Here is an 8,199-nt window from a genome sequence, read left to right on the forward strand (position 1 = left end):
GATCGCACTTGCTAGTTGTGTAGGAAAAGTAATGGAAAACATGGTTCTAACCCATCTAGAGTGGTACCTAGGGCGCCATGAAATTTATCCAGACACATTGACAGTAGTCAGGCGTGGCCGTTCTTCTATAGTAACGTTGTCGACTTGGTAACGTACGTCAAATTCCAGACGGTCTCTAACCGCATGTCTACTGCCTTGTTTCTAGTGGTTAAAGGGGTTGCGATACTGACATCCCTCCTTAAAGCGTTCGAAGCAAGAGGACTTGGTGGCAAGATATGGTTTGCGATCATTCTACGTGCTCACTCCGCATGGCCCAACACCCTTGTAAAACAGTAGCCGCGTAGTTTCTCAGGCGGAGTACTAAGGCCATCGCTTTTTATTCTAGCCTTGATTGGTCTACTGGAGGACCTATCAAGCACCTTTCTACTCTCTATCTACGCCTATGACGTTTGTATCTGTACTTCGGGTGGCATACAGCTTCAGCTTTCTATTCGGCATCAGAATGCGGCCTCATCGACATCAAGCTACCTTCGTCAACAAGTACTGCAGGTGACGCGGGAAAAGTGTGCAGTGGCGGTATTTACACAAAAGCCAATGTCTGCATATGGCATATCAATCAACGGACAAGTGATATCCAGCAGAAGTCCCATATTCTTGAGGTTTGTGACTGACAGAGACCTTTCTTGGACTCGTCACCTGAACCATGTGAAAAAGCGATTGATTGCTGGTTGTCATCTATTCAGGTTCCTCGCAGGAAAGAACTGAGGTGTGTCCACACAATCCACATTACAGGTGTACAGGGTGTTGTTTGTTGGGTTTCTCCGGTACAGCCTACCTGTTATATCCCACGTGCATTGCATTGCATGGATATGCTTTGGGTCACCACGAAGTACGTCAACTGCTCAAACTATTGCAATTGCGACAGATTATTCAATTACGACGCACAGCGCTGTGGAGACAATACGTGCACATGTCAGGCACATTGCCCAGACCCCTTGCCACCACATCATCGTAGTGACCATGGAAAGACCCCGCACGTCATTTGGCAGAACTCTCAGTGCAAATTATGCCTCGCTTACATCGCGATACACACGTGTGGCCGGACCGGTGTGTATGATGGTGTTGGTGCCATACTGAACTACACCTCAGAATTCTAGGACATCACAAAAAGTCTCACTTACCACCGTCTGCACTAAAGCAATTGAGCTTACTCCTGATATGCGAGAGATACACACATCTATACTGACGGATCAACTACATAGACCAGGTATGGTGGTGTTGTGTTTATACCGACGACAGCAATAACACTGAGATTCAAGGCGTCACATTTCATGACGTCCGAGGCTGCAGTGTCGACACAAGGCGCTTCAATGTATTGACACAGAGAGTCCTAGTACATCGGCCGTGATTTACGACTCGAGAGCGGCATTACACGGCATGCAATCAGTTCTCCGAAGTGGAGCTCACGAAGAGCTAACATACGAAATTGTCAAACTTCGTCACGACGTCAAATGGAAAGGCCATGAAATTATTTTCCAGGTGATATCTGGCAATTGTGGGGTCAGTGGAAATGATCAAGCGAAGCTGCCCGAGAACCACATCAAGAACAACACAGCGTACTGATTCCCCTTCCAGGACACGCTGCAAGGCAGCTGCGTCAACTGGCACGCAAGCTTGCTTTAACAGAGTGGAACACTCCAAATATAAAGCGCACCAGGTTCGACGAACATAACCCTTCGCACCATCTCCGACCTCCACCCGGGCTGCACAGACGTGACGCATCGCTTCTATACCGGCTGTGGTTGGGAGTACCTTCCACGAATGGCGTACGCTAGTTTGATCGGAATGACCGACAGTGCAGCGCGCGGCCTCTGTAGCGGCGAAGAAAACAACGAGCATTTATGGTGCCACTGTCATTGGTTTCAGTCGGAAAGAGCAACATTATCTACCGTATTGCGATGACTGGACGATCAGCCGTTATCCGTGCAGATGCTACTTGAAGACTGTCCCTGTAGATCGTCGGCCCACAATGCTGTGAAGGCACTTTTGTCTTTCTTGAGGGCGACTCGCCTCTCTGAACATCTCTGACTTGCTCAGGCCCTCCGCGTGCGTGCGTGAGCTCACCCAACACCACCTAGAGAGCACAAGACCTGTTCACTACGTCATGCTACTGGCCTAGAATTTTCATTGCCAAGGCTGGCGTGGCGAAAGCAGTGACGTCAAAATCACTGTTGCCTGCTCGGAACTAGCCCCATTAGATTCTATGGCAGTTGGGCCACAAGCACGTCGTGAAGGATCGGAGTGAAAAGGCCTTGTGCTAGGTAGGTGGTGCTGGCTCACCGCAGCTTTCCTCCTCCTCCTCTACCTCTCTATATCTCACGTTTCTATTCACTCCTTCCCTTCTCCCAGAGTAGGGCAGTTAAACAGACGCATTTTTGGTTTACATCCCTGCATTCTCTCTTTATTTCCTCCTCCTCCTCCTGCTATTGGCAAACGTGATTATGGGAGCTGTGGCGCCGACAGAAGGTTGGGAACGGAAGAGAGCACTCTTTGCGTCGATTCCTGGTGAAAAAAAAAGAGAAGGCCGCGATGAAGCCCGTGCCAGCGAAATCTTGCGCTACTGTTGGTCTGCAGTCGCAATGGAGAGGATAGGGACATCGACGCCACTGGTGCACTTTTTCATACTTCTTTGGGTACTGCCTTACTGGGTCGGCCGCTGTGCCAAAGTACTGCAATCTGTTCGTTCTGTTGACGGCCGCGCCTGTGAACTTTGCACCGTCGCTCTCGAGGCACGCTTCGCCGCATACGAGAGCGCCGGGCGCGCTCATTCGGCGCCCACAGGAGGCATCTTCCATTGCTGCTGTTTCTGTTCGTCGTAAAGCGCGGACTGAACGGAAGAAGGACTTTTGAGTCACATCGCCAGGCTGTATGTTTAGCCACGCCCGCTCCGAGCACGAGCGCACCACACAAGCGGACGACACATGAAACGTTCCGCTAAGGCAAGCAGTATGCTCTAGCGACCACATAGCGAATGAAATTGTTTGGCCCGCACATTCTTGTAATTATTACGCAGGACGTTGATAAGCTACACCCGACAATTCTGCGGCACTACACATCTGGTATATCGGGTACATGAGCTAGGGCAGCTGGTTACCAAAGCATGCTTTACCATTTATGCTCAGTCAAGCGGGTGGACATAGGGGCGTCTTCAAACATATATAACCCCCCCCCTCCCAACTGGCCCCTGGTACCCGGGGACCAAGGCCCCGCGGACCCCATCCCCCGCTTGTTACTGCGCCACTGTGCCTAATGCACGCGTTCCTTCTAGAAACTACTACCCAATTTGTGCAGCGCATAGAATCTGATTTAAAAAAAGTTCTGAAAGAACAAGCACTACAGATAGAATCAGCGATAACGTTCTAGTAAGTTAGAAATCATTAAGGCGTGTCTTGTGCTGTGGGATAACTATGAGTTGCTATCGGGTGAAATGCTGACCCCGAGAAAAAAAATAAATAAGTACAAGTGTAAATGTTCTTAGTTTGCGTGGCTTGATACTGCGATAGGAAAATTTATGCATACACAGTAAAGGTTTTGCTTTCTTTTGAACAAGAAATTTAGCCACCGCGCTTTTCCATTAGATTGCCAATGCTTGGGACGACAAGAATACCATGCCACCGTTCGATCTCGAATACGTAGAGTCGACTTTCGACAGCTCTTCTCGCCCGTGTGCTTTTATGCTTGATTCGTTATTATTACGATCTTAGGTCTGCTTCTGAAAGCGGAACGCCTTTCATGCGGAGGACCTGGTATTGCATACAAGCTCTGGGAAAATGGCGAGGATATGTCAATTTAGGGACAAAAAGTTGCTATGGATTTAGTTTGTATTGGCTCTTGAAAGTGGGCTTTGTAGTGGTCTTAAGTTCAAAATGTAATTCTTTTTTATTCTTTAAATACGACACAAGAGGCTCGCTTTGAGGATTGAGTAGCGCTATTGTTTTCATTCGAGGAAGGTTCGGCTACTGTTGCTCTTCGGCCAGATTTATCAAAAAACCTGTATTAGACTACATTGTGCTCTCACAAAGACACGCTTGTCATGCATGGTATGCCCCTTACAAAAACACTGGCCTTTGCGATGTAGTCACGGCAAGCGCGGCAATTTTCGAACAATAAAATAATTTTGAATATTCCACAACCCAGTAGCACGCTGAGCACTTCAGTCAAATTTTTATCCTTTATGCGCTTTCATTTTTTACAGGTGTGATGTAAGTTGAGTTTCTGCATGTATCCATTGGTCATCGCGTGCCAATGGTTTCAAAAGAAAAGTCGTCCGCTCTTCCTACTAAGGCTTCCTGCTAAGCGAACAGTCGCCGCTCAACATTGGCGCCAAATTAACTTTAGTGATGATAATCTGGAAAGTTATAATCGCATCGCATATAAGGCCTTTCGTTTTCCTTATCTCACTGGACAGGACTTTCTCTTTGTGGCACGTAGGCAACGTAACGGGCGTGGTCACACATTCAGAATTACACATTTTGATATTTAGGAGCTATCGCTCAGCAAGACATGTGCTGGCACGGCATCATTTACAGCATTGCTGGCGACTGCTTTTCCGCAGACACCACGCTAGCGCAGCAGACATATGGCGTCCGATACCAAGTGCGAAACTGCAGGTTTAATTGCAGGCCCGGTGCCCATAGGGATAAAAACAAGAGGCGTCAGTGGTTTGAACTTTTTCAGCAATATGAAAAACAAGGGGAAGTCAAAATTTTTCCATGGCCCCTCATTGCGCAGGACTTTATTACGAGACTGTGGATTTCGAAAGCAGACTCTTTTAATAATGTTTACCTGCGGTTCTGTTATACTTTTGTTACCACGTGGCAGTTACAATAAAAGAAATGCTGGCCTTCATACACAAATCAGTGCTTTGTTTTAAACTGATGCGTTGCCGGAAGATAATTTTGAGTAGCTGCATGTGAAATTACGTTGATTAAGCTTCCGAGTGCGGCTGTCCGTCTGCTAATCTAAGCGTTATCTTGTTTGCACACTGTCCACTTATTATGCCTTCACTTTTTCGAGATCTCCACTACCAGCTGCTAAGTTAGCCAACTAGCCTTATCTTGTTTAAGCTTTCAAACTTCATTTTTGTCTTTTCCTGTTGTTTTTAATACCAGTGCTTGCGTTTCTAGGCCATAATTATGGTTCAAAACATGCGCTTACTAAGCCAAGAGCGTTTTCTATAAAATTATCTTTGCATTATTTCCGTCTGAATGCTCGCTGCTCTATTCTTCGACGCGTAATGAATTTTGTCAAATAAATATACTAAATATATCCCTGAAAAACTAGGGCAAGTGGAAAAGAAGACAAATTCATTTGATGCCATTGATTAAGCCGCTCTGGCTTTTCAAAACATGTTTAAACTCGGCAGGACTACACGAAATCCAACGCTTCTAATCATGACAACCAGTCTAGGAGTAACCACTTTATTATTTGAAGTGTCAAAAGGAATTTCTGACCATTAAACGGTACTGTGTACGCTGTTCTTGCCAAACTTGGGTCGCCAGCGCGGTCCGACGAAATATGTGCGTGCATTTAACAGAACGCACGACGCGGCTGTTATGACGTATCTTATTCATGAATTTAATGATTTTTATAATTTGTAGGTTCAGAGTATCACAACTGTTGACGCCTTGTGGGTAAAATTTAAAGAGCACGTGATGCATTGCATCACAAATTTTATCCCTTTGAAAAAGAAGGCAACATGCAAGCACAATCCGTGGATTACTCGAGAAATAATCCACATGAAACGAAAAATTAATAGGTTAAGGCAACTAAATAGGCAACGACCAAATTTAGAACTAAAGGTCAGCATAATTTCGCTAACAAAACAATTAAAGAATAAAGTACTCGAAGCTAGGAAACGATTTTGTGGCACTACACTAAACAACTTCATTAAAAATTCGCCGGCCAAGTTCTGGAGGTATTTAAACAGAAAGAATGTTACTGCTAGTTCGCCTACACGTGGAAAGCAGCAAGCTGACTCATTTAACAATTACTTCCAGTCGATATTCACCGCCGATAACGGCGTTTTAGGAACATTAGCGTGCTATAGTAATGAGTCTACACAATTTTCTGGCGCCCTGGTCATTAGTGTACCTGGGATTCTTTCTCTGTTGTTGAACCTTGATTAAAGAAAGTGTTGTGGTCCTGACGGAATTCCAAACTGCTTTCTTAGGCGCTATGCCGAACCAATCAGTGAATATCGCTACCTCATATTTTCTAAGTCACTTCAGGACAGCTGTCTGCCCGCTGAATGGAAGTTAGCAAAAATTGTGCCCATTCACAAATCAGGCGATGTAACGTCCCCGTCCAATTACCGGCCTATATCCCTCACATGTACCTGTTGTAAAATTGTTGAGCACATCTTACTAAAATTTCTTAGAGAACATACTGAGACTAAAAACATCATTCACCAAAACCAGCATGGCTTCAGAGCAGGGTTGTCCACTGTTACCCAACTGGCAGAAATCTTTCATTACCTCGCAGAGGGAATCAATCATCAAAGTCAAACTGATATAATTTTCCTTGATTACTCAAAGGCCTTTGATCGCGTGGCGCATGCTAAACTGAATTTCAAACTAAACAAAAGACTTGGCGATGGTCCCGTTACGAGGTGGACAGCCAGATACTTATCGGAACGCCGACAATATGTGCAATACAATGACCATGCTTCTGATATCGTTCCGGTCATTTCTGGCGTGCCGCAGGGCTCTGTGCTAGCACCATTTTTGTTCATTTTATACATAAATGACATAACATACCACGTTGATGTGAAGGTGCGTCTCTTTGCGGATGACTACGTGCTATATCAAAAAATAAACACACATGCAGACCAAATAAGGTTAAACACAGCTTTGGCCAACGTCATAAAGTGGTGCAATACATGGCAAATGGCAATCAATAGGGAAAAAACTGTAGTGATGTCTGTCACAAATAAGAAAAGAAAACTTAATTTCCCTTACGGTACTGGCAACGGCGTTCTCAGAACAGTAACTGAAAAGAAATACCTTGTTGTGATTATTTCTGATAATCTCAGCTCTAAAGCCCAAGTACAAAACATTACCAAAAAAGGAATGGACAGTTTATACTTCCTTAAGCGCACCTTGCGCTTTGCGAATTCAGATACCAAGTTACTCGCATATAAAGTCCTTATCCGTCCAATCTTAGAATATGCAAACGTCGTCTGGTTTCCATATATGCAAAAAGATATACACATGCTCGAATCAGTTCAACGAAAAGCTGTTCGTTTTATCTACCATAGATACCGGCGCACTGATTCTCCCACAGAGCTGCTTTCCTACGCAAGCCTAGATACCTTATCAAGCCGCGTCACGCTCCATAGACTCAAGTTTTTTTATCAAATAATTCATAACGCATTTAACATGGATCCTGCTACTTACATTAGTTTTAATCGTTCTAGAGAAACACGTCACAAGCATGACTTTACGATTAATAAATACTCTTGTGCTAACAACACATATTACTTTTCCTTCTTCCCTCGAGCCATAAGAGAATGGAACGGCCTAGATAAATCTATAACTGCGCAGGATTCCTTGAAAAAGTTCGCTGAGCTCGCAGCCTTGTCAGTCTTGTCAACAATCCAGACCTGATGATTATGTTCAGACTGTATTGATTTTGTGTTGTTGCCCACTCGGTGTGTAACTGGCGTATTACTGTACTGTACTGTATACTGTTTGTATTGTTGCCTGCTTGATGTGTAACTGGCGTATTACTGTACTGTATACTGCATTCCTGTATCTTGCTGATAAATCCATTCCTGTAACAGTGCCAGTGGGACTAACAGTATGTTAAATAAAAAAAATTGGCACCGTTTTGCTCATTCTCTCGAAACTTGAAGGCAGTGCGAGATAGTTTTAACCGAAATGGTAAATGGTGTGGCAGACAACATACTTGTATACATAGATGCCATAGACGAAATACATAGAAGCATGGGAATGCGCTCGCCGCTAGTGGATTTCTTGGTCGAAATAGTGTTTTTGAAGGATATTTGGAGAACACGTTTTAGGCGCGCACAAAGCACAAGCACAACGATAACACAGTCAAGGCTTAGCCAAAAAAGGTGCCAAATTGGTATTCTTGCATTGCGTTGGCTATGCCACTTCAGAACCTGCACAATTTTCC

Source organism: Dermacentor variabilis, chromosome 3 (assembly GCF_050947875.1).
Source record: "Dermacentor variabilis isolate Ectoservices chromosome 3, ASM5094787v1, whole genome shotgun sequence".
NCBI lineage: Eukaryota > Metazoa > Arthropoda > Arachnida > Ixodida > Ixodidae > Dermacentor > Dermacentor variabilis.